Source organism: Paramisgurnus dabryanus, chromosome 11, assembly GCF_030506205.2.
Source record: "Paramisgurnus dabryanus chromosome 11, PD_genome_1.1, whole genome shotgun sequence".
Taxonomy (NCBI): Eukaryota; Metazoa; Chordata; class Actinopteri; order Cypriniformes; family Cobitidae; genus Paramisgurnus; species Paramisgurnus dabryanus.
The window spans coordinates 17,472,038-17,499,761 of record NC_133347.1 but is presented as its reverse complement, the minus strand read 5'-3'; the positions used below and the strand labels follow the sequence as shown (position 1 = coordinate 17,499,761).

General features: G+C 36.5%; 1 protein-coding gene across 3 annotated transcripts in view; it reads right to left on the bottom strand.

The window, feature by feature from the left end:
* The window catches only part of grid2 (glutamate receptor, ionotropic, delta 2), a 462,370-nt gene that overhangs the window by 114,717 nt on the left and 319,929 nt on the right, over nucleotides 1–27,724 (bottom strand). The gene's annotated exons all lie outside the window — the stretch shown is intronic.

The following is a 27,724-nucleotide window of genomic DNA, read 5'->3' as shown; positions in this document are numbered from 1 at the left end:
TAGAAAACTGTAAATCATAAAAACAAACATGACTTAAGATGTTTTTTTTAAAAAGACTTGGTCACATTTATTATCAAACTGATCTTCAAGTCTTAAAGGGAACATATCATGAAAATCTAACTTTTTTCATATTTAAGTGCTATAATTGGGTTCCCAGTGCTTCTATCAACCTGGAAAATATGACAAAGAAGAACCCAGTAACTTAGTTTTGGTAAACCATTGTCTGCAAGCATGTAAAAACAGGTCATTTGGCTCCCTTTGTGATGTCAGAAGGGGATAATATCACCACATTGTCTGCACTATTCAACCACGGCACTGACATTTAGTGCAGAGATAAGCTCATTTGCATTTAAAAAGGACACGCCCCCAAAACGGCACATTTTTGCTCACACCTACAAAGTAAGATGTTAAAATAAATGATCTATATGGTATTTTGAGCTAAAACTTCACATACGTACTCTGGGGACATCAAAGATTTATTTGACATCTTAAAGAGGTCTTGTGAAATGTCCCCTTTAAAATAAAGGACTCTGACAGCCTTGCATTAAAACCCATCTAAATCAATCTGTGTGGAAAAGTAGCAATTTTTCGAATAGAATCAAATATTCCATTCCTGTGACAGAGATCTCCAGCCGTGTTTGGTTGGTGCCGCCTGTCAGCCGGTGAAATTTGTGGTATATAGATTGTTCCCTCAGAAGTCAATGCAAAGGTGCAAGAGTTCCTGATCCAATCCACTCACGTCTGAATTTAACAAGGCAAGCTCCCAGACTGGAATATGGCCAATGAGTCAGAGCAGATTTATCCATTGGCTTTTGCATGTGGCGTTATTGTTAACATTTATTTTCGAAAGCCACTACACATTATGGTCTGACAATGCATGGTATTTGCAAAGCAGCTCATGCCGTCTGATACAATAAATCACAGGCAGCTGTCTATGGGTCTGCATGTTTAAACCTCAGCAAGCTGCAATCAGAGGCAGGCCGGCACACCGGATGTGCTGAAAGGCTGACATTTTGAACTTAATGATATAACAACTAATCCAGCAGAAGAAAACAATACAAAAATCTAAAAGTGCTAACCCAATGCAATCATAATACGAAGGTCTTAACGCAGCAACCACAGTAAGGAGCGGAGCATTTATGATTTAGACAAGTAAGTAATTCAGGGCTATAATTTAATACCAAACGCATTTACCAAACTCTAATTAGACCTGGCCAGTGTGTGTCCCATAAACAAACAATCTATTGGCCTACAGTGCTCATTTTTACTCCCGAGTCGGATAAAAACTGAAAATAGCTATTGATTTATTTGAGAAAACGTTTAAAAAAAGACAGTGCCTGGATAAAGCAATACTTCCTGAAATGCATCAAGCTACCTTTGACAAATTCTTTCCACTAAGATCATAATTTACCAGTTGCCTGCAAGAAAGTGTTGGAAAATGAGTTTTCTGCTCAATCAAGACATGATGTGAGAGAGATCGAGAGTGGGAATGTAACTAAGACTTTGATGCTTTTGAAGTTTCTCATGAAAAGACTCATATGAGACTGAATAAACTGTATTAAAAAGGTATGTGGACATAAAAAAGCTGAAATGTACACCACAAACATAACCCATAACAACTTATACACAACATCATGAACACAACCACACTGTAGAAGACAGAGCGCAACCTTTAATTTGCAAAACAGATATTCACTTTTTATTAAAAAAGTTTTTCCTATGCAGGATTTAAAGGTATATCAAATTTTCCCCGTGATTTACTCACCATTGAAGGGATAGTTTGGCCAAAAATGATATTAAACCCATGATTTACACACCTCGAAGCCGTCCGAGATGAATATGTCCATTATTTTTCAGATGAACACATTTTCAGTTATTTTAGAAAATGTCTTATATCTTACAGCTGTTAAATAGTAATGTGCATGTTGTTGAAATATCCATATTTAAAACTTTATATAAGAAAATAACTAGCTTCCGGTAACGCAGCCATCTAAATCGCATCCGCATTCAAGATGAGAGCGTACACAGTTTATGGAGGGTTTTGTGGTGCTGCTTTGTGCCCCCTAAGATGGCGGCACTACTGGAAGCTAGTTATTTTAGTTTATATAAGTTTTAAATATGGATATTTCTACAACAACACCATAGGGATTACCCTCAGAAGGCCTTTGTTTATCACCCTGGAGCCGTTTGGATTTCTTTGGGGAACATTTTTTTTTAGATGTTAACAGATTTAGTTGTGTTGCACATCAAAGAAGATAATGTTAGCATCTGTTAATTTTACCAGTAGGAGAAAACTTGTTAATTTTTAACTTTTGTGATATCTTTCAGGTTTAAACTCCATATTGTGTAAAGGTTACATGCTCTGACGTGGCAAAGCACTATAGTACATCGAACATTGATGACGAGTCGGTGTCTCATTTTTATTTATGAGCTTGCATGTTCTTATCCAATGACAAGACTTTTCGTGTGTGTGTGAATGCACGTGCATGACTCCCCGTGCAGCCAGGCCAGCAGGGGAGTCCGGGGGCAATCGCAGACGGATACGATTTTGTATAGTAAAATGTAAGTGTGAGAACACATAAAAATTGAGAGAGGCGTTCTTCCCCGCGATGCTGTCAGTGACTCGCATAAACTACTATTTTGCTCAGGAAAGCTTTGAGAAGCAGGTGGACTTTGACTTTGCTCAATTTGCGTCTAGGCAAGCATGCGAGACCATGTCCTGAGGACTTTTTCTTATCTTCAAACACACTATTATTTCAACTATAACAGTTTTACTTGACCTTTGTTTTAATGAAATATTATATACAGTTGAATAATTTCTGTAATAACCCTATTCTTACAGTAGTAAATCTTTATATTTGTTACACTAGATTGCATATTATATCATGTGCCCCGCCCACTCATTGACGTTTTTCTCACAGCATTCATGCCCATTTAAGTTGCATTTTCAAAACGATGGTGAGGTAGACTGGAGCTGAAACAGCGGGGTTTCATGACCCTTTAAGCATTTCAAGATACATATGCCCATCAACTTTCAGACTAACACATTTTGAGTTATTTTTGTAAATGTCATTGCTCTTCCAAGCTTTATAATCATAGAGAACAGGGATCAGGGAATTCATTCTTCACAGAGGTAATCCACATGGCTCCAAGGGGTTAATAAAGGTCTTCTGAAGGTAAATGATGCAATTTCGAAAGAAAAATATCAATATTTCCAACTTTATAAAATGTAATAACTAACTTCTGGTAACAATGCAATCTTAGACACAACTGCAGAGTTCCATAATTGTTATTTTCAGGTTAAAGTGAAGTGCTTTCCACAAAAAAAACTACCTTATTATTAGTTACTCATTCAACAATTATTGCTTCTAAGACAGCAAATACAATTTGTCTGACAGCTACAGGTCAATACACTGTGCATGCAGATGCACTAAACCCAGATAGGATGGAATAATATAAAACATATTAAATGTGAGATAACAGATAAGTCATCTTTCATATTGTACAACAGAAAAAAAAGTAAATTTCCAAAAAAGAGTGATAAGAGTTAAATATTTTGACGCAAGAGTTTAATTTCATGAAAACGTATGTCGAAAAAAATCCTAAATATTTTAAACATTATTATTTGTGGCATTTTGTCACTTTTAGTGATTTTTGGCCTTGAAATCCGATTCCTGCTGAAATAAAACAAATTCAGACGCATTTGAAACTAGTCAACATGAAACATCGTGGGTGTGATTATTTAGCAAAGCATTCAGAATAAAATTATACAATTTATACTCCATATGCATACAGTATAGGTTAAGATGACATTGTCTTTACATTATGGAGATCTGAGACCCTAGGGGCTTTTCTACCTAAATCAATCATTTCAAGTTCATTTTTTTTTTTCAAATCAGTCTGAAGAATCTGCCTACTATTATTATGCAATCAGTTCACCAGAAACTTTGATGGGCTGGAAGATACCTGTGCAAATGCGTGTGTCTCTGATCCCTGATGATGGTTTAAAAATGGATTAAGTTGAATAACATGCTGCACCAATGACCTGCCTTAAGTCATGTGCAGAAAATGGCTCGTCCATATTAACCCCTCAGACTATTCATTTATTCTTATCGTAGTGCTTTGGCCTTAGTGGTTTATTATCAATTCAGCCAGATATTTAGGGAGCGTGCTGTGCAGAATACGCACTTAGAAATTCAATGCACAGACAAAGCTGAGTTCTCTTTTTAATCTATCCCCAAAGACAAACTTTACTTTCAACAGGTGCCAAATACCCTACCAAAATTAAACAAAACAACACGTAGACATATGCATGAATGCTTTAGGTGCAAATGTGTACTTTTTAAAGGGGTACCCCTCTAGTGACAGCTGGGGATCATTTATTGTCCATTTTTTTCTGACAGTGTATGATTACATTTCCCTTCGAATTCAACCCATGGGATCTGATGACGCAATGATCTACCAATTGAGATACAGGACGAGACTCTTGATTATTCAATGGGAGCTGAACATTACGCATATTGATTCAATTACGTGCTTTTGCTTCAAAATGCTTTAAAATTACACTATAGGTCTAATTGCTAATAGAAATGATCTGATAGAAAGCCATATAGATCATCCATTGAGGCATAGAAACAAAACATGCTGTGTCTGTCTCCTATTGCATTTTTAAAATGGCATAACACGACAGTCAATCAACCTTCATTTTCATCCATTAAACGTATTATCTGTCCATTTCCTATCCTGAGGGAGCAGGTGGAATGTTTTCATGACGTTTGATTGATTGATTCAAAAAGTCCTATTAATTAAACTGAACCTTTTTGTGGTTAAGGACACGGCTATGCTTTTAAGCGCCTCCTTATTGATCTCTAGGCGTAGGGTTTGAAGTGCAATCTGGGAAAGCACATCTAAAGCAAAATGTGAGTCACATTCACTTTAGAAACGTGTAATTATGGTTTGATTGTGAAACAATGTAATAAAAAACTTTGCCCGTGGAGGCCAAATCCACAGTTGTTTTCAGTAGTATGACTAGATAAATTCATATAATCCTATGGGTTGGTAAGAAATTTCAAGCCTCTGCAAATCGATAAAATATGATCCGTTGTGGGAATACATGTTGCGGTATGGCTAAAACGCTGTCTCTGACTGCATCAGCATGCATCGACACATCCATCGACCCCCAGACTAGCCGCTTTTAAGTTGACTTCTGGGAACAGCGAGAAGCACAACAGACATGCACTCAAACCCGAGTGTTCACCGTCGCCGCAATCACTGGAGCAGAACTGTCATTTTGAGCGGCGTGTACTTTTAACACTTTCAGCAGGGGTGTTTCGGGGACTACGGTGTGACACAGAGTGCTTCTGTCATCTGAAATTTGTTTTGCATGCTGAATCTCAAAACAGCGTCACAATGTTTGTTGTGCTCCAACAGTTGGGCTGTACTGCCTCATCTCCAGAGACAGTACAGTAAATTTCAAGACTGAATAAGCAGAAAGGGGTGAGAAAGAGCACACACAGAGAGAGAGAGATAGAGAGAGAGACTCTTATCTACAGAGAGACAGATAAGAGCTCATTTCCTACTGCCGAATGGAAACAAGCGGCCATCTCTGGGCTCTCTGGTTAGAGAATGACACAATTAGCATCCCATAATACCACACTCTATTCAGCACATTCCCATTCTGCGTGCCGCCTCATCGCCGACTGTTCTTGCCATTTCTGCATTTCACACACGGATCTGTTCACCTTAATCAGATGTGCTTGGCTGCCACTCTGGTTCTGGAGCAGGTAGACGGTTTCAAAGGTGATGCATGGATACGTGCGGTTTCGCCACTTGTATCGCTAGGGTTTCAAAAACCTCTCAGGCTGCTGATGTGACACTTCGATGTAGTGCATGACTGAGACAATGAAGGTCAGAGTGAAGACCGTCTTGATAAGCTCACTCAATTTCCACTTTAACTTCACACGAGTCCCTTTAGGGAAAATCCGTTCACTATCGGCATCTATCCGAGTAGTATTTTCTATGTGAGCAATAGGCATACAAGAACAGATAACTTTTCAATATATTTTTTAATTTAGCAGTACAATCTGATGTCAATGGTATGACAAACACTTTGCAATATAATTTACAACCTTAATGCTTTTTTATGCTGGTCTAGCTTGCGCATGTGTATTACAAACTTGTTAAACAGTAAGAGGACGTGTACACCAAGACATTTTCACGTGTGGCTGGCATATGTTTTCTTTTTTAGGCCTTAAATGCACAATTCTCAAATCAATTGTCAATAAAATAAATAGGTTATAAGGGAAGATGCATCAGCATTCACAGGAATAGGCTTCTCGTTATGAGCTATTACAGCAGCAGCTTTTAAGAAAGATATAAGCAATCGTGGCAAATGTTTTTTAATTCAATAAGAAACGGCAGCAGCTGGAGGGTTTTGTCTGCCCTAAGTGCTTGGGCTCTGTGTTTTTATGCGTTTAATGCTGAGCACCCACAGATAAAAAAAAAATACATTGGGTAAAATGCTCAGCTCGTCAATGTCACTTTTTACTCAGCTGTCCAATCACAGTGGAGGAGGGGCGGGGACAAATACCACAACACATAATTGGCGCATCGCACAACGATCTTTATACTGGAACGAATCATATTTCAGCACTTACTGTATGCTGGGTACACACCAAAAGAAACCTGGTTATGAACCGATTGTGTAGAATATCATGTAAAAGGAAACAATATCCATCAGAAAGCAAGATCATAGAAAACTGAAGCAGTCATGGTGCAGCACAAAGTGAAGTTGACGCAAAGTGAACTCGTACAGACCATGTTCTCGCTGTCTCCAAGACTTCACGAATTTCTTTTTTATCTGGAATTTTCTGTGAAAATCATTCCAAACACGATCATTGAAATTTCTTCCTGCATTTCATCCGCCAAGCTTATTCTGAAGTCTCGCGAGATTTTGAAAGATTTCCTGTGTTCACAGTTGAGACTCTGGTTAAAAAAATCTGTTCATGTGTGGTGCAGTGTTGTTTTCGTCAACTATGACGATAACTTAATGATTTTGTTGACGCACCCATTGTTTATGACGGTAACATGACGGTGACTAGCTAAAAATGTCTCTAAGGTGACGAAAACATGACGAGACGCTTTCGAGTTTTCATTGACAAGAAAAGACGGAACGAAAATGATTATAAATTTGACGTTCACAATGCATGTCATTTCTGCTAATTTTGCATGAAATCTGTCTGTTTTTAAAGGTGCAGTGTGTAAATTTTAGCGGCATCTAGTGGTGAGGTTGTGAATTGCAACCAACGGCTCAGTCCACTGCTCACCTCTTGATTTTAAAACACATAGAGAAGCTACAGTAGCCGCCACCGGACAAACATGTCATCGTTGAAGACAACTTAGTAAAAAAGTTTGTCTGTTAAGGGCTTCTATAGAAACATGGCTGCACAAAATGGCGGCTTCCATGTAAGGGGACACTCTGTGTATGTAGATAAAACATCTAATTCTAAGGCAATAAACACATAACGGTTCATTATTAGAGGTCTTTAAACACCCCTGATAATTTAGTTTTGTATATTATTTTGCATTTCTGTCAAGAGATCCTTCTAAAAATTACACACTGCACCTTTAACTACAAAGTATTAGCATTGCTGCCGCTTCCTATCCTTGTTTTGGGTCAACACAGTCTCATTCACGCCCACCACCCGGCTGCCACCATGCCGCGGACCAGATTTCATTTAAATTTTGTGTTTAAATAACAAGAGGCACACGTTTCTCAACTTTATAAGCGAAGTCTCAGTGTAACACACAAACTCAACATGAGGGTATATCAGGCTTAACTTTTTTGTGCGCAGAAGGCACACCGACTAAAACAACAGCAAGCCCTCAGGGACAACCTTAATGCACATTTTAATAGTATTAAATACACCACACTTTTTAACCTAAATTAATTTGTTAAAGAATACTCGTTTTTACTAAAATTGACTTAAACCTTTTTGTGTTTTCATTGACTAAAACTTGACTAAAACCTTTTTGTGTTTTTGTCGACCAAAACTTGACTAAAACTATCAAGTTTATAAGTGACTAAAATGTGACAAACTAAAAAGCATGTTCATCCAAAAGACTACACTAAGACTAAAACTAAAAGGGCTGCCAAAAACAACACTGGTGTGGTGTGCTGTCTTTCACACACCACGGCACACCACACACAATAGGTGCAAAACAGTTAAATCTAGGATTTTTTTATCCTCATGTCTGTGGTCGATCACATTTTAAAAATCTTATTAGATGTAAAAAATATTTTGGTGTATACCCAGCATTAGCTGAAAAAACGCTGGCAAGCAACCACAGTTGCCATCTGCCTGGCATTTTCAGCCACGTTTACACACTTTGGTGTACCCTAACTATAAAACTATTTAAAAAAATTATAATAAAAATTGGATATTTTACCTAAAAGGTGGGCACTCTCATACTGCCTTTGTTCTTACATCAATAACAATTTTTCTTAAGGTCAAACCTTTACTTTCCAAACCCATTTTGCTTTTCATTTAGATTCTCTTATTCTAACCTGATATACGTTTGCATTTTAAGATACTATCAAAATAATTATCATGTTGCCGATGCTGAGCTACACCTGTTCCTGTTGAGATCTCCACATCACTGCACCTGTGTGAACAGTGTTTAGTAACTGTGTCTGAGAATTAATTTTAGCAGTAATTTCCTTCCTCGCTATTACATGCTCCACAGGGACTGTGTGGAATGGATCTCTATAGTAACATTACAGGCAGGGTCAAATCAATAGTTCGCTGCCTCAGGCAACTTAACTTAGTGACATAGTACAGTAGCATGCTGACAACGCATTGGATAAAGTGCCATCTTCTATAAACACTGATATACATAACTCATGGCTGGTGGACAACATTTAAAGTTTGACAGACCGTATGAATGAATCAGCAGAAAATTTCTTTTGTTTCTTTGAATATGCTTATAATGTTTGAAAACAATAGCCATAATCATAGGCAGCGATCCCATGCTCCGAGGCTCAAGCACCCACCGAATGGTCGAGAACACACCGAAATGGCTGAGCACCCACAGAAAACAAAAGATATGCTACATTAATTTAAATCAAAAACGCTTTAAGAATTCAGAAGCCTCTCTGATTGGTGAATCTCACAAGTTGTAATATTTACAATGCTTTGATGAATACGCTGAATAAGGGGTGCTTCATATTTTGCATCTAAAACTGTGTGGAAAACGCACCTAAGCAACCTAAGCGTTGCATAACGTTGTGCCGAGCCAAAGATTTAAAATGAACAAAAGGCGTCACTGGTATTACTCTGAATGGGGGAGATTGCAACAGTCAATATGGTAGCTCTAGTCCCGCCTTTCAGTAAAGAGAGCCAATCGTCAACCAATATAGAATTACATCTTTGGCGGAGGGACTTGGCACAGGAGTCAGTAACGTGAATTCCTTAAAAATACTTTCGTCTTTCGGGGATAAAGAAATCAGCGCATATGGTCAGAATAAAGAAAGTGTTTAGCTGACAGGTGTGTAAAAACAGGCCTCTGTTGATATACTAGAAACACACAAATATAATACATCAATGACAAATAAGTTAATGCATTTACATGAATTATCCAATAAAGAAGAATTATTTGAGCTGTAAAATGGTTTAAATTAAATTGCAGAAAGACTGCTGTTAGAGACGTCGGTTGGCTGGATGGATGGACTACTGTTCTAAGCAGATCTTCAAGAATAACAATGAGCTTCAAATTCAGATTCTGGACGATGACATGATTTACTGCCTCTTCAAGTGCCTTATTTGATTTTCCCATGGCTTTACTTAAAGGGATTATTAATTGACAGAGCTTAACTTGTACTGAACCTGGGACATTTAAATGAAGGCTGGAAGCTAACAGATGGAAGCCTCACCTGTGTATCTACAGTAACACGGCTGATATCTAAACTACTAGGTGGATAGTTTGGTGCACTCTTTCAACAGCATTAACACGCACACACACACACACACACACACACACACACACGCATGCGCACACATGCGCGCAAACACACACACACACACACACTTCAGTGTCTGATAATGAGGTTGCCTAATGGAAGAAAAACTTTCTGCTAAAGAAACTCCCCTTAGGTTTCCAATCTATTGTGCTTCATTCAAGAGGAACCACATTGAGGTGTACCACAACCGCCCCCCATGGAAATGAACTACAAGACATGTACAAATGTTCAATAAAGCAACATTTTCTCTCTCTCTCTTTCTCTTTGTAGTAAACTAAAGCAGAATTAAAGCTGCAGTCCACAGGGGGATGCTGACAGAAGTCCAGAGCTTTAGGGTGTACATCAGTGTTTTAGTCTGCAATTTTAGCAAGGCAGGTCAAGACGGTCAGCAATACACAATGTTTTGAAAGAGCTGCAGAGAATAAGCATTTACAGTTGGGGAAAATCAAAATTTTTTAGCACTTCTTTGGTTATTAAGCATATAATCTTGTAGGTAAAGTAGCACCATAACTTTTACATGTGAGATACAATTATTTATGTTTAACGCTATCATTTCTTATCCATTCAGAAAGTTAAAGCATTTATTCAGTTTGACATTATAACTGCTTCAATTTGTTCTGTGCGATTTCAAAAAACTGACTGGAACTTTGGGAGCTGATTGGAATTGATCTGAGCTGCAGTGCTAGTGTGTCTCTATCTTACACACTGTCTCTTAGTGGAGTCCCCATTTATCAGTAAACTGTGGTTTCTAATAACTCAACTATGCGTGCATTCCCTGTTTTTCTTGATGCAGCCTTAAGGCTGAAGTATTGTCCAGTTTTTACACATACACAAGGATCCGCTTACAGTGCGCGTGAAGCAATTGCCGTCATCAGTACTTTATACGTGCACTAGTAGATATAGGTCTACGCATACGTGTACAGGAGAATGTAGTATGTAGCCCAGGAGATGGGTTGCATTTTGTCTGCGTACACATTCAAGTTAAAAAAAAAAAAAGACTACACTCCAAGAAATATAGGACCAGATTACTGACAATTTGTGCCAGTCAGTGTTATTTACTGTAATTCAATTACTTTTTGACTTAAAAAAGTAAAGTAGGGGCTTAGTTTTATTTTTTACTGTAATTTAATTACAGTTTCTTCTGATGTAATTGAACTAAATACTGTGTATGGACTGTAGAACAATATAGTTACAGAGTGGATTTAACATCAACATTTAGGGTCTAATTTTTTATTATGTATTCTTCTCACTTTAAATACTTTGAGGAGTATTTTTCAGCTATTTTTAGCATTAATGTTACCGAGATATTGGCTTTTTATAAGTACTGAAACGCACATATTCTGCAAAACCATATTCTACATCCTTAATCCAACCCAATTCCTACCAATACTTAAACTTAACAACTACTTTACGAAGTATTCATAAGCAGTAATGAGGAGTTCATTGAGGCAAAATTAGTTAATAGTGAAAATTGGACCTTAAAAAAAAAGTGTAACCAGAATAATTTATGTACTTTTATATGATTTATTTGAGCCGTTTTTAAAGCCTATCTTTGTATCATTTACTAAATAGTATTTAGAAAAGTAATTAGTAAGACGTAATTCAAACTTTTTTGAGAGAGAGTTATTTGTACAATAATCTAATATATTAACTAGTAATTAATTACTTTTTTTGAGTAACTTACACAACACTGGTGGCAGTGCAAACGCCCCTTCTGTCTTTAAAAAATCTACAAAAAAAAAATCCAGTCAGGATTTACTAAAGACATGCATTGAACAATTAGCACTGAAAATGTCTTGACATTGTTGTTTTTGCATTGTTGTTGCATTGCATTGTTGTTTTTGCAACTGACCTTATTGCATATGCATTTATTGGAGTTTTCCTTTCAGACACAAAAAAACACAGAAATTTCCACTCCTATCTGTGTTTTTTATCATTATTGTGCTGTCATAGTTTGCCCTGTTTAGCAAATCTGTTTTTTATTGTGCAAAAAAGAGTAAAGACTGAACAAAACAGAATGGTATACATTAAAGTATTTAATGTATACAATTATTTAGTTTGATAAGTGAAGTGTTGTTTTAAGCCAGGAGGTATTTTCCTAGGGTTTTTATCAACCCCTAGGGAGTCAGCTGACATTGGCTTAACTTAGCACCCTCTTCTATGCGTTACGTTATTACTGAGCTCGCTAGTATGGTTTAATCAGCCCAGTCTCACGAAATTTCGTTATATAGTCACGTATTTTTTTTTATTCTTTTTTCGTGCTATTATCACGAAATTTCGTGTTTTTTCGTGATCGTATAACAAATTCCTGTTTTCGTGTGATTATCACGTATTGGTTACTCAACTGTTTTGTCCTATTTTCTTACCATTGTCGCTTCGGTTTAGGGTTAGATTTACATAAAATGACATCCCTAACCAAACCCAACTCTAACCCCAACGCCAGGCGACATATAAAAAAATAAATCAGAAAAAATAGTATAAACCAATATATAAAGTGACATTCTAATGCAAGCACCAAATCTAACCCTAAACCGAAGCGACAATGGTTTAAAAATAGGAAAAAGCAGTTGAGTAACCAATACGTGATAATCACACGAAAACAGGAATTCGTTATACGATCACAAAAAAACACGAAATTTCGTGATAATAGCACGAAAAAAGAATAAAAAAAATATGTGACTATATCACGAAACTTTGTGAGACTGGGTAGGGTTTAATCCTAGTCGCTGTATTTTGCTGCTTATGTTGTCCATCGATTTTTGTGTTTTCTCCTTCATATATAAATGTAAAGCTACTTTGAAACAATTAAGCAATTGTAAAAAGTGCTATATAAATAAAATTGAATTGACATTTTTCTGTTCCTTCTAAAAAATAAGTTAAATATGATCTTAATTATGACGAAATATTTTAGTGCAATTTTATCATCTTTAAACAATTATCTGTAAAATGTATTTTCCGGTGATGAAGTTTAAATAGTCCCTTGGATGAAGCAAGAACTTAATGAATTACTGAATTTAATTATTTAAATAATTTGTTAAAACGGACAGTCTGAAAGAATAGATTTTACCAACATATTTAGAATGAAGGATCCTGTTAACATCTCTGAAATCTAAACAAGAAGTGCTCACTACAAGAGCTACATGAGAGTATATATTTTGAAAATGTAAATGAGAGGCCCCTACAAGTACTATTATTATTATATAAGTTTGTGTGCGTGTGTGTGTTTACCCCAGTATGACAAACTGATTTTCGCGTTTGAATATTGTATGTCAGGGGTTAATCGGCTTTGGCTAAGATCAATTATATTACATTTTTGAAGAGTAACAGCGATAGATGTTAAAAGTTAATTTGCTACATGACTATAAATAAAAGAAGATTAATTATAAACTTTCTAGTTAAATCAGTTTTGTAAACACAATTATTTTTAACAATTAAATTAACAACTAAATAAACAATAATAAACTTGACTGATCTGGACTAAAGCCAATCTATTTAATATTCTATTTTCAGCTTCACAGAGGTGAGCTTGAGCCATTTTAATAAAGCTTTGTGAACAAAGTCAATTAGTTTTAAACAACAAAAAAAGATTAAAACAATTACAAATTTAGATTGAAAAATTAAGAACGCATGATGATGTCAATGCTTTGGCTGTGTCCCTAGATAGTTTTTCAACTTTCCAAAAGTGTTTGGGCTTGGCAAAAGCATAACCAATATAACCAATTGCTATTAGAAATGTAACAGATTTAATCAGGAAAATAGATTATGTATATATATATACATTTTTTTTAATGCATTAATTGGGATGTATCAAACTCTTAATCAAGGATGCTACCTTTCCAAATAATGCATTTAAAATTCAGCTGGGTGTACCCTACCACCCCCTTAAGCGATATCTAGGGCAACTGTGAAAGACTTCCTCTTCATATTAAGACATTTAAGTCTGGACTCCATCGACATGCCTCCCAGCAACAACATTGGGAGGAACGAATGAGATAATGCAAGGCTGCAAAATGAATATCTGTATAATTCAAAGTATCTTAAAGTCGATGCAGTCCTACATCCTGGCCAAAAACAGCATTAAAAGACTTGAAGGACCTGCATCCATTATAGGTGCAAGAGGTCAAGGCCTAGAAGCTTCATGGATCCAGTAATGCAGTCATGAGAAAGCGTTTTGTATATGGCATAATCCCACATTATAAAGCCTGTATGATGTAGAGAACAAGAAGGAGTGGAGAACCAGCGCCCATTTCATGCCAGCAGCAGATAATGATGTGGTCCTGTTGAATATTTTAGACTGTGGATTGTTAAGTGCTCTTTCACGTGGGAATACTGTCATGCGCTTTTGCTGTCTAACAGCACTGTCATGCCTCATCTCTCCCCTCAGGGAGCACCTGAAAAGAGCGTTGACCCTGATATGAATACGCTCTTTAATTAGCTTTACTATACTGGTGGGGGCATTATTGGATATCGGGTTATCTTATTGTGAATGTTTTTTTTTGTTCTTCTCTCTACTCATGAATAACAGATTAAAAGCATGAGGAATATTGAAATGTAATGATTAAAGACGCGCATGGATTAAGGACTGAGGATGGAGGAGAATGCAGGATATTTGATTACTACAAATTTATTGTGTGCACACAACAGCCTCAGGCATTACATTGCATGCAAACACCCATACCTCTCTTTTATGAGTGCCAATGACATGCGCCACCTTTCACACAAATCCCTAAAGTATTCATATGCATTTTTTTAGCCTGTCTGATGAAAATACTTGTCGCTTTCACACCTTTGCTTGACCTTTAGAAAACTAGATTCGGCACCTGTGGAACACAGATTTTTTCCGATGGCTTCATCAGCACCTGGCAATTACCATGGCAGACGGCGGAGGAGCCTGCCGTGATCAAAGTCTTAGTCGCAAGAGAAAAGGTAAAGGAGAAAGAAAATGATAGAGAGAGGGGAGAGAGAGAGAGAGAGAGAGAGAGAGAGACCCAGTCCAGACATTGAGGTATGAAGAGGTGAGGAAGGTATGGACCTGCTGGGTCGTGCTAATCCGTCTGGAGCGAGAGCATGGGAATGTGCTGATCCACAGAGGCATGGAGAGTCTAAACAGACCCTTCTACAGTAATCCTCTGGTTTACATGCTGTAATTCTATTGGAGGACGGATGCACAGCACACTGGTGGGGTTGGACACTCATCTATGAAATGCCCTTCAATGCATTTTCACATTAAAACACACATGTGCATGCATGCACATTAAACAGTGTTGTGTTAGAGATAACACATTTCTTCAACAATCTGTTCCATGTTATTTGGGTAAAATATAATTGTTTATTAAGTGTGTCATAATTGATTGTATATTACACTGTAAAAAAATACAGTGCAGACCATTATTTTTACTTATTATTTTATTAATTTATTATTAATTGCATTTGAGTGAAGGTTGTGTGTGAAATTTTGTTGGTAGGTACAATGAAAGTTTTAATAAAGATTTTTTGTGAACAAAGTCAATTATTATGTATAAATACACATTCACACATTCATGTATGTATTTAAGAAACATTTACATATGTATATATATATATATATATATATATATATATATATATATATATATATATATATATATATATGTATATGTATATATATATATGTATATATATATATATATATATATATATATATGTATATATATATGTATGTATATATGAAGAGTTTGGTTCCAAAACGCAATAAATGCCATTTTGACAAATTTCGGTAAAAACGTGTTTTCTATACCAAGAAAGTGACAAGATGAAAACCACTATTTTCTGTTACAAACTTTCACATAGCATCTTTAGGTTATAAAAACATAAGAAATTCAAATCCATAACTTGATTTTCAAAGATTTATTATAAAAACTAATTATTTTTTCCACAAAATGCAATAAATCCATGACAGTTTTTTATTTCAAAATGCTATAAATCTATTAAATCAATGTATAAATGTGCATTCATCTTTACCATTTTATATTTATTTAGTTGACTAGTGGTATACAATGATTAAAAAATAAACATTAATGGCATTAACCAAAACACTTACTTTGTTATATTAAGAACACATTGCTGCGGTTATATTTGACGTCGTCTCTTTACATTTTCACAGCGATCAGCTGTAAAATGTTTTGGTCCCGCTCGATTTTCGTTGACTTTGAGTAAAATAATGTAAAGTTTTCATAAGATCCTCTGGGGTCAATGTTTTAGCATGAGAAGCTTGATGCTGTCTGGAGAACAAGCAGCCGAGTGCCTCTCGCGGAAATTATTAGATGTTGATGGCTTACGTTTCTTTCCCGTCACAGAAAACCATCACAGGTTTAGCAATGCTATTAAAGTATTATTTTGTTTTGTTTGTTGATCACGAAGTACAAAGTAGATGAGGAAAATTAGGATTCCGTGTACTCAGCGCGCCGCCATGTTTGTTTACATTGCGTGAATGGTCCGCTGTAATATCAGGAATGGATTTATTGCGTTCTGTAAAAAAGGAGGAGTGGCGTTTGTCACATTTTGGGAACAAAGGGAGAAAAGATGACAGAATATCACGGCGGGTATTGGATTTTGCGTAAAATTAATTATTTACTTTTAACTACTGACCTGATATAATACTGATTTTGGCAGTAACTCATTTTTTTCAAAAATGGCGTTTATTGCGTTTTGGAACCAAACTCTTCATATATATATATATATATATATATATATATATATATATATATATATATATATATATATACATATATATATATATATATATATATATATACATATATATATATATATATATATATATACATATACATATACATATACATATATATATATATATATATATATATATATATATATATATATATATATATATATATATATATATATACATATACATATACATATATGATATATAAATAAACTTGTATAAAAGGGCAAAAAAAAAAGTTTAATTTGTATGACATTAATCTAGATTAATCTATGCCCAGCACTAATTTAAACATTGAAAACACTATAGTATATGTTAGTATTTATTATATTAAACAGAAGCTAAATTCCTACTGTAAATACTACAGTACCCTAAATATAAAATAAACAGCTATACAGTATTTATAGTTTATTAATCCGCTATAGTTAATACTACAGAATGTAGACGTTACAATGCTGGCTTTTTTAACCAAGCATTGGGTGAAGAAGAGATAGCCCAACAATTATCCCTGTTGACCCAACAGTGGACTGAAAAAAATTCAGTATACTATAACAGTAATTCTTAAAGTGTGGTCCGGGGACCACTAGTGGTCCGCCAAACCCCCCCAGTGGTCCCCCAAAAGATGAGGTGTTTATACAATCATCACTTATTTAAGTAGAATTTTCATATTAAGCTGCAACTTATTTCACATGTACTTTTTCATCTGAAATAAAATTCATATAAAAATTTCTGAACATAGCATTGTATTTGTGTTTAAAAAATTAGTTATTAGTGCATATTTAACTAAAATTTAGCTAATCCTTCCTATTTTGTTGTTTTTTGGGGGCGTGTTAGAGTGGGATTCTGTTAGGTGGTCCTCAGATAAAGTGGTCCTTAGGCTGAAAAAGTTTGAGAAACACTGTACTATAACATACCACATTATATGTTTGCTTTACTACAATTGAAAATACTAAAGTTTAGTACAGTATGTTGTCTCTATGGATGATAATAAGACTTCTATCTTAATTTTCTTGATTTGTACCTCTTATCTATTTATTTATTTTCCCTTTAGACACTAAACTAAGATTTCTGCTCAAACACATAATTACCCAATGGGCATAAAAATTCTTCAATTAAGTTTAGTCTGTTCATAACATAGCTTCTCAAGTATGTAAATGCATCTGGATGTAATAATTTTTAATATTTTTATTGGAAAACTATTTTATTGAAAAACTGAAATGCCTTAGCACCCAGCAGGCCTTAATATTATTACATTACACACTCACAACAGATTAAAAAAAACATCACTATCCCACAGGAAATAATATTTTCAAGCACATTTTCAATAAGAACTCAAACATTTCTCATCTAATTCTTTCAAAACCACATTATCTGAGCTATGCTATCCACATTCATTTTCTTTTATCTCAATAGTTGCCTTATTTGTATCCATTTTTATGCAATTTTAGCAGACACAATTGACTGATACTCAAACAAAACATAATAAAGAATTCCATTAAATCTTACCCCCCCCCCCCAAAAAAAAAAAACTATAAAAATGTCCTCTAGGTGTGTTGTATGAACTGCATTTATTGGAAGTGCATCAACAGGAGAAGGTGTGCATGTGTAACATCCCTCTGTACACAAATATCACTTTGTATTTTCGCTCAAAGTATCTCTTCTTTGCAAAACAACAACATAAATGAATAATGATCAGGTTTGGCATTCTGCAAATCCTCCTCCAAATAATATGGATGTTTTGCTCAGTGCATTTCTATGATGTTTTGCAGGGCCACAGGAGATATTTGTTGCAGCGGAGCTGAGACGCTGACAGATACCTCTGCTTTGAGGACTGCCGTTCTCTACACTAACGGACATTCATTCTGTGGGAAAGCAACACATGTTTATTTCTGTGACTATACGCCATGTTGCCAGTACATACAATACTATACAACGGCTATAAATAAATGATGAAAAAAGCAAGATTTCAGATTTCTCTTTTCAACACTGAATCAAACAGTGCTCGAGAAGACAGAAAAAGGACATGATTGTGTTACAGATAAATGTGTTAAGAAATAACTTGTTTGAATGTTTGTGTAAGCAACTATGTAAAACAATACTATGTACAATATTGTACTGATTACTACTAAAACATATGATAACGTTTTGAAGAGAAAGGTATGTTATATAACATTCAAAATGCATGAGTTTGAATTCTTTGTTGTTTTGTTATTTCTCTATGGAGAAATATAATGCTAGCAAAGCACATAACTTTTTGCATAGAGGTGCAACCTTACACCACATTGTAAAAAACTGTCTAACGTTTCTATAAAACATTTTTTTCGAGACATTCAAATACCCATTTAGCCAAATTCTATGCCCAGACATAAGGAAATTAATCTCAATTGAATCAATGAATGCATATTCAGCTTTGGCAAAAAGTAATAGATTTCTGTAAAAGTTTAAAAAGTAAAAATGAGAACTGGTGTGGAACAAAGAAATAAATATGGGACTTCAGCGAACAAAAGCTTCAGCTATGCTCAGCTCTTCTCCTATATCCATTCAATCACCTCCTCCTTTAACAATATGATAATACAATCCGTGTCACACACGCTGAGGAAAATATCTTTTCCACTCATGGAAAATTGAAGAGGGGCTGCATTTGAAAAGAGAAACCCAGGGCATTTAACACGTTGAAAATCTACTGGGAGTTGTCTGGACAAAAAGTGCAAAAAAGTGCGGCTTTAAAGTAGGACAAATCAATGATAGTCTTGCGCTCTCTGTCTACCTTCAAACCCCACAGGCCGAGACGTCTCCACCGAAGAATCTACCTAATGGAATGGAAAATTGGGGGAAATGGGGAGTCGGACCCGAGGGGACATCTCTCTCACTGTATAGTTTTCACATATTTAACACGGGTGCGTCTACAGCCTTCGCTCGCGCGCCAGCGAACAAATTAACGTACGGTGCCCGTTTAAAAGGTGCCAGAGCAATTTCCGAAAACTAATAAAGCACATTTAAAGTCCTGCTGTACAACTCTGGACGTACCCTGAGGAGCACTTTTAGCTTTCTGCATAACAGGTTGGTCCCCACAGTGAGCTACAAAGTATATTACTCCATGCAAGCGTGTTGACGCAAATGCTTCTAGCTACACAAGATTGACTTCCTTGTTTTCTTGCTTGTTGTGTTAATCATAAATTATATGTTACTTTCTCAGTATCACACAACTGGAAACTGTACGACAATGCAGCATGAAGTTGAAAACAACTTACGTCAATCCAAGCTACTATTTTAAGTTGACATAACTTTTAAAAACAAGAAATTATTAAACTTAAAGGAATATTCCATTTTCTTAAAAGAAAAATCCAGATAATTTACTCACCACAATGTCATCCAAAATGTTGATGTCTTTCTTTGTTCAGTCGAGAAGAAATTATGTTTTTTGAGGAAAACATTGCAGGATTTTTCTCATTTTAATGGACTTTAATAGAGCCCAACACTTAATACTTAACTCAACACTTAACAGTTTTTTTCAACGGAGTTTCAAAATACTATAAACGATCCCAAACGAGGCATAAGGGTCTTATCTATAAAAATAACAAATATACACTTTTAAAGCACAACTTCTCGTCTAAATCCAGTCCAGTGTGACCTAACGTAAATGCGTAGTGACGTAGGGAGGTCACGTGTTACATATATAAAACGCACATTTGCGGACCATTGTAAACAATAAACTGACACAAAGACATTAATTAGTATCAGTTGACATACAACAACGTAGGAACGATCCTCGTTCTCAACAATTGTAAACACTGGGGCGGAGTTTCGCATTCGTCCTCTGTGACCTCTTGACGTATTGCGTGGGGTCACGCTGACGCATCACGACCGGATTTAAACGAGAAGTTGTGGTTTAAAAGTGTATATTTGTTATTTTTATTGTCAAAAATGACAATTGTTTCGCTAAATAAGACCCTTATGCCTCGTTTGGGATCATTTAGAGTCCTTTGAAACTCCGTTGAAAAAAACTGTTAAGTGTTGAGTTAAGTATTAAATGTTGGGCTCTATTAAAGTCAATTAAAATGAAAAAAATCCTGCAATGTTTTGCTCAAAAAACATAATTTCTTCTCGACTGAACAAAGAAAGACAACAACATTTTGATGACATGGTGGTGAGTGAATTATCTGGATTTTTCTTTTAAGAAAATTGAATATTCCTTTAACTCTTTCGCTGCCAGCGTTTTTTATGTGCTAGCCAGCGCCAGCTTTTTTATTTTTCAAGTTTTATGCCTTCCAGAAAATGTTCCTCTTTAAATATATAAACATACAATATACCATGCAAAATGAAAGAACAGACCCTCTGCTTTTTAAAAAAAGGCTAAAAATGTATTAAAGAAATTAGGTCTCTATTCATCACCTCTCAAATATGGGTAGGTTTCTTCAAAAACACAAAATTTTGAGCAAAAAGTGAAAAACTTTTGTTAGAAATCAGATTCAGAGCGATCCTCAAAACATACACGGACATGCCTATGGTGATACTTTCGGGTTTTATAGACCGTTTCATCGGGCGCATGTGCGGTGACGCGATGAGCGTCTGGTCTGAGCTTTACTTCTGGTTTCTGTTTGTTTAATGGTCTAACCAGTTGCTGAAACTGAACTCTTAAATAAATACCTTGTCGAAACAATTAATGTTTAGTTTACAGGAAGTTATGTGATGACCACGAAAGCCGCTTGTTTATGTTGTTACTGCTGAAACGGTCTATAAGTTGCGGAAGATCGACACCTGATGGAAAATAGCGGTATTGCGGAAAGCCAGAAATACTCATCATTGGCAGGGAAGCGTTTTTTCTTAATTGACAAGATAACTCGTCAATGGGGCAAAAGAGTTAATTTGTGAAGTTACAGTTACAAAAAATCTTTTTTTACAGTGTACATCTCAGTTTGAAGTGGATCTTATTGAACAAGTCATATTTATGGTGAACTACCCAAATAACAACGTATCCAGAAGAGTGCCACAGAAATTTAAAAGTCACTTCATGAGTCATTGAGTAAAGTCATTTAGTGTCAAGACAACGTCTATGTTTCACGTGTCAGCAATTGTATAATGTGTTAGCTTAGCATTCATTTGGATATTCACAGTGCGTGAAGTATGTTTCTGGCCAAATGATAAAATAAAACTCTGTGCGCAAGGTTTAACTAACTCTGTGCTCGCTGATTGCCATGCATTGTTGATGAGCAGCCAATGCTGATGGGATGTTAAGCACCATTATGACAATTAATAGACTTTCCGATCTCTCCCTCTATTCCCAATGAGCGTGTGCCCTCTTTTATCCCTGTATATTTTCCCACCTCTTCTGGCTCAGTGGGTTCTTCCATTACTGTGAACTCCATCACATCTCCCCACCGCCTGACCTGCTCTCTAATACATTTTCAAAGAAGGCAAAACAAAAGAATGTGTTGTATCCCAGCAGGGATGATTAGCCAAAATGGCTAATCGAGCAATTACTCTGCAGAGCCAATTGCTCAGTACAGCAGAGTGAAGCTTTTAGATGTGTTGATATATAGAGAGGTGAGCTAAATGTAGCCAAAAGGTTTAATGATCTGAAAAACAAATTTTGCATGGTGGTAAAAGTAATTATGACAGACTGCATTGAACCATTATGATGGAAGTACACTCACCTAAAGGATTATTAGGAACACCTGTTCAATTTCTCATTAATGTAATTATCTAATCAACCAATCACATGACAGTTGCTTCAATGCATTTAGGGGTGTGGTCCTGGTCAAGACAATCTCTTGAACTCCAAACTGAATGTCAGAATGGAAAAGATAGGCGATTTAAGCAATTTTGAGAGTGGCATGGTTGTTGGTTTCTAGGGTTTACAAAGAATGGTGTGAAAGGGAAAAACATCCAGTATGTGGCAGTCCTGTGGGCGATAAAGCCTTGTTGATGCTAGAGGTCAGAGGAGAATGGGCAGTCGGCAGATTCAAGCTGATAGAAGAGAAACTTTGACTGAAATAACCACTCATTATAACCGAGGTATGCAGCAAAGCATTTGTGAAGCCACAACATGCACAACCTTGAGGCGGATGGGCTACAACAGCAGAAGACTGTTGAAGACTGGAAAAATGTTGCCTGGTCTAATAAATCTTGATTTCTGTTAAGACCTTCAGATGGTAGAGTCAGAATTTGGCATAAACAGAATGAGAACATGGATCCATCATGCCTTGTTACCACTGTGCAGGTTGGTGGTGTTGGTTTAATGGTATGGGGGATGTTTTCTTGGCACAGTTTTGGCCCCTTAGTGCCAATTGGGCATCGTTTAAATGCCACAACCTACCTGAGCATTGTTTCTGACCATGTTCATCTCTTTATGACCACCATGTACCCATCCTCTGATGGCTACTTCCAGCAGGATAATGCACCATGTCAAAAAGCTCGAATCATTTCAAATTGGTTTCTTGAACATGACAATGAGTTCACTGTACTAAAATGGCTCCCACAGTCACCAGATCTCAACCCAATAGAGCATCTTTGGGCTGTGGTGGAACGGGAGCTTTGGCCCTGGATGTGCATCCCACAAATCTCCATCAACTGCAAGATGCTATCCTATCAATATGCTTTCAGCACCATGTTGAACCAATGCCATGTAGAATTAGGGCAGTTGTGAATGCGAAAGGGGGTCAAACACAGTATTTGTATGGTGTTCCTAATAATCTTTTAGGTGTGTATAAAGACAGTGCACGTCTTGGAGTGTTTACAGTGACGTGTCCAAAAATCCGACCTCACTGAAATTCTGAGAGTCTTTATATAATTTTAAACTGGAAAAAATCATAACTTAGACTCAATGAAGCATTCATGAGTGATGAACATTTTTATACTGTTAAACTGTGATAACAGGGACCATCAAGAGCAAAACTGAAGCAACGCAGAATGCTAACAAATTCAACTTTCCATATAGTGTAAATTGTTATGCTGATAATAAATAGTACTGGGCAAAAACCACCAGCTTTGTTGTTTTAGGACCATTTACTGTACATCTATATTTATTTTCAGTCTCTTTATTAAGATAGAAACAGAAATACTGGAAATACATACACCCCCAACCCAAATTTTCAGATCAAAATTAAGTATTTAGTGTTACCTCCCTAGGCACCAATCTTGAACACTTACGTCCAGAAGTCATTAGATTAGGAAACCAGAGTAGCCCCACGCTGACATTGAGAACATGCAAAATTCACACATAAAGCGTTCCCTACCCAGCCAAAGCTTAAACGCCATTGTAAGTGCATATTTAGTTTATAATGTATTAAAACTAAAACTTCATTGCTTGCTACTAATAAAATAAACATAACATGTTCAGCATGATTTAGTCACTGCAATTAGAACAGTAACACCAAAATATTTTGATTACCCCCTTGTGGCTGGCTGCAATATAGGTCATAAACCCCACCCTCTCCATGGAAACGAATGTAATGTGGTCCAAACTTAAAAATTAAATTACACTACAAATACATTTTCCCCAAAATGATTTCGGTTATTTCCCTATATCTTCCCTACTCAGCCAAGGCAGAGACTTTTTTGCTACCCACTGCGCCACTATGCCACCCTGTCATTATGCCACTGCAAATGGTATAAGTCTTATACACAGTACTGCAAATAAAACCAATAAAAAAATCGAGTAAAGTAAAAAGATGCATAACAAAAGCATGTTCACTTTTGAACCCCATTGTAACCACGTACCTAGGGGGAATGTGAATAATAACACCCAGCATCACAGAAGGTGTGAAATCTCTGAATGAAGACTATGATCAGTGGTAGAATATAAAGCAGGGTGTTGAAACATGGACATTACCCAGGAGTCACCTTCACATCAGTTACCACAGCGACATGTCTATGTCAAGAACAAAAGCCATTAGAAGCTTGTTCAGAGGGGACTGAGATGATGTTCTGGACAATTGACCGAATAAAAAAAGCAGTGATTTGTGAGATCCCTTGTGACACAGTAAAAATACGGAGTGCTGTATCACAGAATGTTATCTCAGGAAAGACACAAGTCGGTTTGCTGAGCTGGAAAAATGTCCTCTTCACAGGAGGCAGCTGAGAAAACTACTGTTAATGTGTTAGTAGGGGGTCACATTAAACAGGTTTTGTTGTCTGGTCCACTTCAACAAGTGTGGAAACACACATACTGTTTATTTCAGGAAACACAGCAGATAATTGGAGGGCTGCTTCATTGGTGCTTCAACATATATAGAAGTACTTGTTATTTGAAGAAGCGTCCAACTGTGTAAACTATTCGTTTGCATATTATTAAGCGTGTGCAAACAGTTTGCTCGCGTAGGACAATAAAATGAAAAATACTTTAAAAATTTTATTGAGGAGAGCATCATGTTTAAAATAAAGACTAAAACTTTGTAAAACGTATATAATAGTATAGGTCACAAACCCCACCCTTTCAATGTAAACGAAAGGGATGTGGGCCAACTTAAACATCTAATAACACCTCAAATGCATTTTCCCCAACAGTGGTTTCAGCTATTTTAGTTACAGTGTTGTGAAAAAGTGTTGGCTCCCTTCCTGATCTTTTTTTCACACTTTTATGTTTCAGATCATGAAACAAATTTAAATATTAGTCAAAGATTACACAAGTAAACACAACATGCAGTTTTTAAATGAAGGTTTGTTATTTTTAAGGAAAAACAAAATCCAAAACTACATGGCCCTGTATGAAAAAGTGTTTGTCCCCTAAACCTAATAACTGGTTGGGCCACCCTTAACAGCAACAACTGCAATCAAGTGTTTGCAATAGCTTGCAATGAGTCTTGCAATCTGCATTGTGGAGGAATTTTGGCCCACTCATCTTTGCAGAATTGTTGTACTTCAGCCACATTGGAGGGTTTTCAAGCATGAATTGTCTTTTTAAATGTGCAGTGTGTAATTTTTACAAAAACCTCTTGACAGAAATACAAAATTATATTATCAGGCGTGTATAAAGACCTTTATAACGAACCATTATGTTTTTATTACCTTAGAATGAGACATTTTTATCTACATACACGAGGGTCCCCTTACGCCATTTTGTGCCGCCATGTTTCTACAGAAGTCCTTAACGGACAAACTTTTTTACTAAGTTGTCTGATGGCGGCTACCGTAGCTTCTCTATGCCTCTCAAAAGTGAGGGGTAAGCAGTGGACTGAGCCATTGGTTGCAATTCAGAACCTCACCACTAGACGCCGCTAAAATTTACACACTGCACCTTTAAGGTTATGCCACAGAAACACAAAAGGATTGAGGTCAGGATTTTGATTAGGTCACTCCAAAGTCTTCATTTTGTTTTTCTGCAGCCATTCAGAGGTGGACTTGCTGGTGTGTTTTGGATCATTGTCCTGCTGCAGAACCCTAGATCGCTTCAGCTTGAGGTACCGAACAGATGGCCAGATATTATCCTTTAGGATTTTTGGTAGACAGTTGTATTCAGGCTTTTCGATTTATAACAGCAAGTTTTCCAGGTCCTGAAGGAGCAAAACAGCCCTAAACCATCACACTACCACCACCACCATATTTTTTCTGAAATGCTGTGTTACTTTAACCCCAGACGTAATGGGACACTCAACTTTTAAAAAGTTCAACTTTTGTCTTGTCAGTCCACAGAGTACTTTCCCAAAAGTCTTGGGATCACCAAAATGTTTTCTTGCAAAACTGAAATGAGCCTTTATGTTCTTTTTGTTCAGCAGCGATTTTCGTCTTGGAACTCTGCCATTCAGGCCATTTTTGCTCGGTCTCTTTCTTATGGTGGAGTCATGAACACTGACCTTAACTGAGGCAAGTGAGGCCTGTAGTTCTTTGGATGTTGTTTTGCGGTCTTTTGTGTCCTCTTGGATGAGTTGCCACTGCGCTCTTGGGTAATTTTGGTCAGTCTGCCACTCTTGGGAAGGTTTATCTCAGTTCCATGTTTTCGCCATTTGTGGATAATGGCTCTTAGTGTGGTTCGCTAGAGTCCCAAAGCTTTAGAAATGGCTTTATAACCTTTTCCAGACTGATAGATCTCAATGACTTCTTCTTCATTTGTCCTAAATTTATTTGGATCTCAACATGATAGCTTTTGAAGATCTTTCGGTCTACTTCACTATGTCAGGCAGGTCTTATTTAAGTGATTTCTTGATTGCGAACAGGATTGGCAGTAATCAGGCCTGAGTGTGGCTAGAGAAACTTAACTCAGATGTGATAAACCACAGTTAAGCTATGTTTTGGGGGCAAGCACTTTCACACAGGGCTTTTGCTATTAACAATGGGCGGAGCCTTAATACAGGCTTTGGCTCCAAATGAAGTAATCGGCGCAGGATGTCAGCAACCATTTTTGAGATATTTTGGCTTCATTTTTTTATAATGAAAGTCTACGGAAAAGCATCGTCTATCTTTTTTACAGTATATGGTGAGCACAGGTGGCTTCTTGTTAGCGCCTCCTCTAAAGCAAGAATTGTTTTTATGCCGCCCCAGGAGATTTGAGCGCTACCTGGTATAACAAGCATTTGATTCCTGCAAAAGCAATTATCCCGTCCGATTAAAGGAACTTGCTTAATGTAATTACTTTGTGCTTAAAAATTCATTTCATCTTTTGGAAGTGCAGTTCAGATCTTATTTATGTCAGGGACCATTATCTTTAATGAGGTCTGACAATTTAATTTGTGCATGGTGGCAGTCGTGTTCTGGTGGATGCAGAGAAACAGGCATCATTAAAAGCCCGTAGCCATAACCTGATGACTCTGGGCACGCCGAAACCCTCAAGGACAATCACAGACCCTCTGATTTCAATCTCAACCCTACCGATCCACACCACTTCAGACGCATGATTCGCACTATGACAGCCAGAACTGTTATCTGTAAAATCTTAACTGTTGACTAGAGCGAGACAAATAAGCCACTAACTCAGTTTGCAGCAGATCCATTTGGCACGTTCCTTTTTATTTGCCGCTCTGATGATCTTGCAAAGCCTATAATAA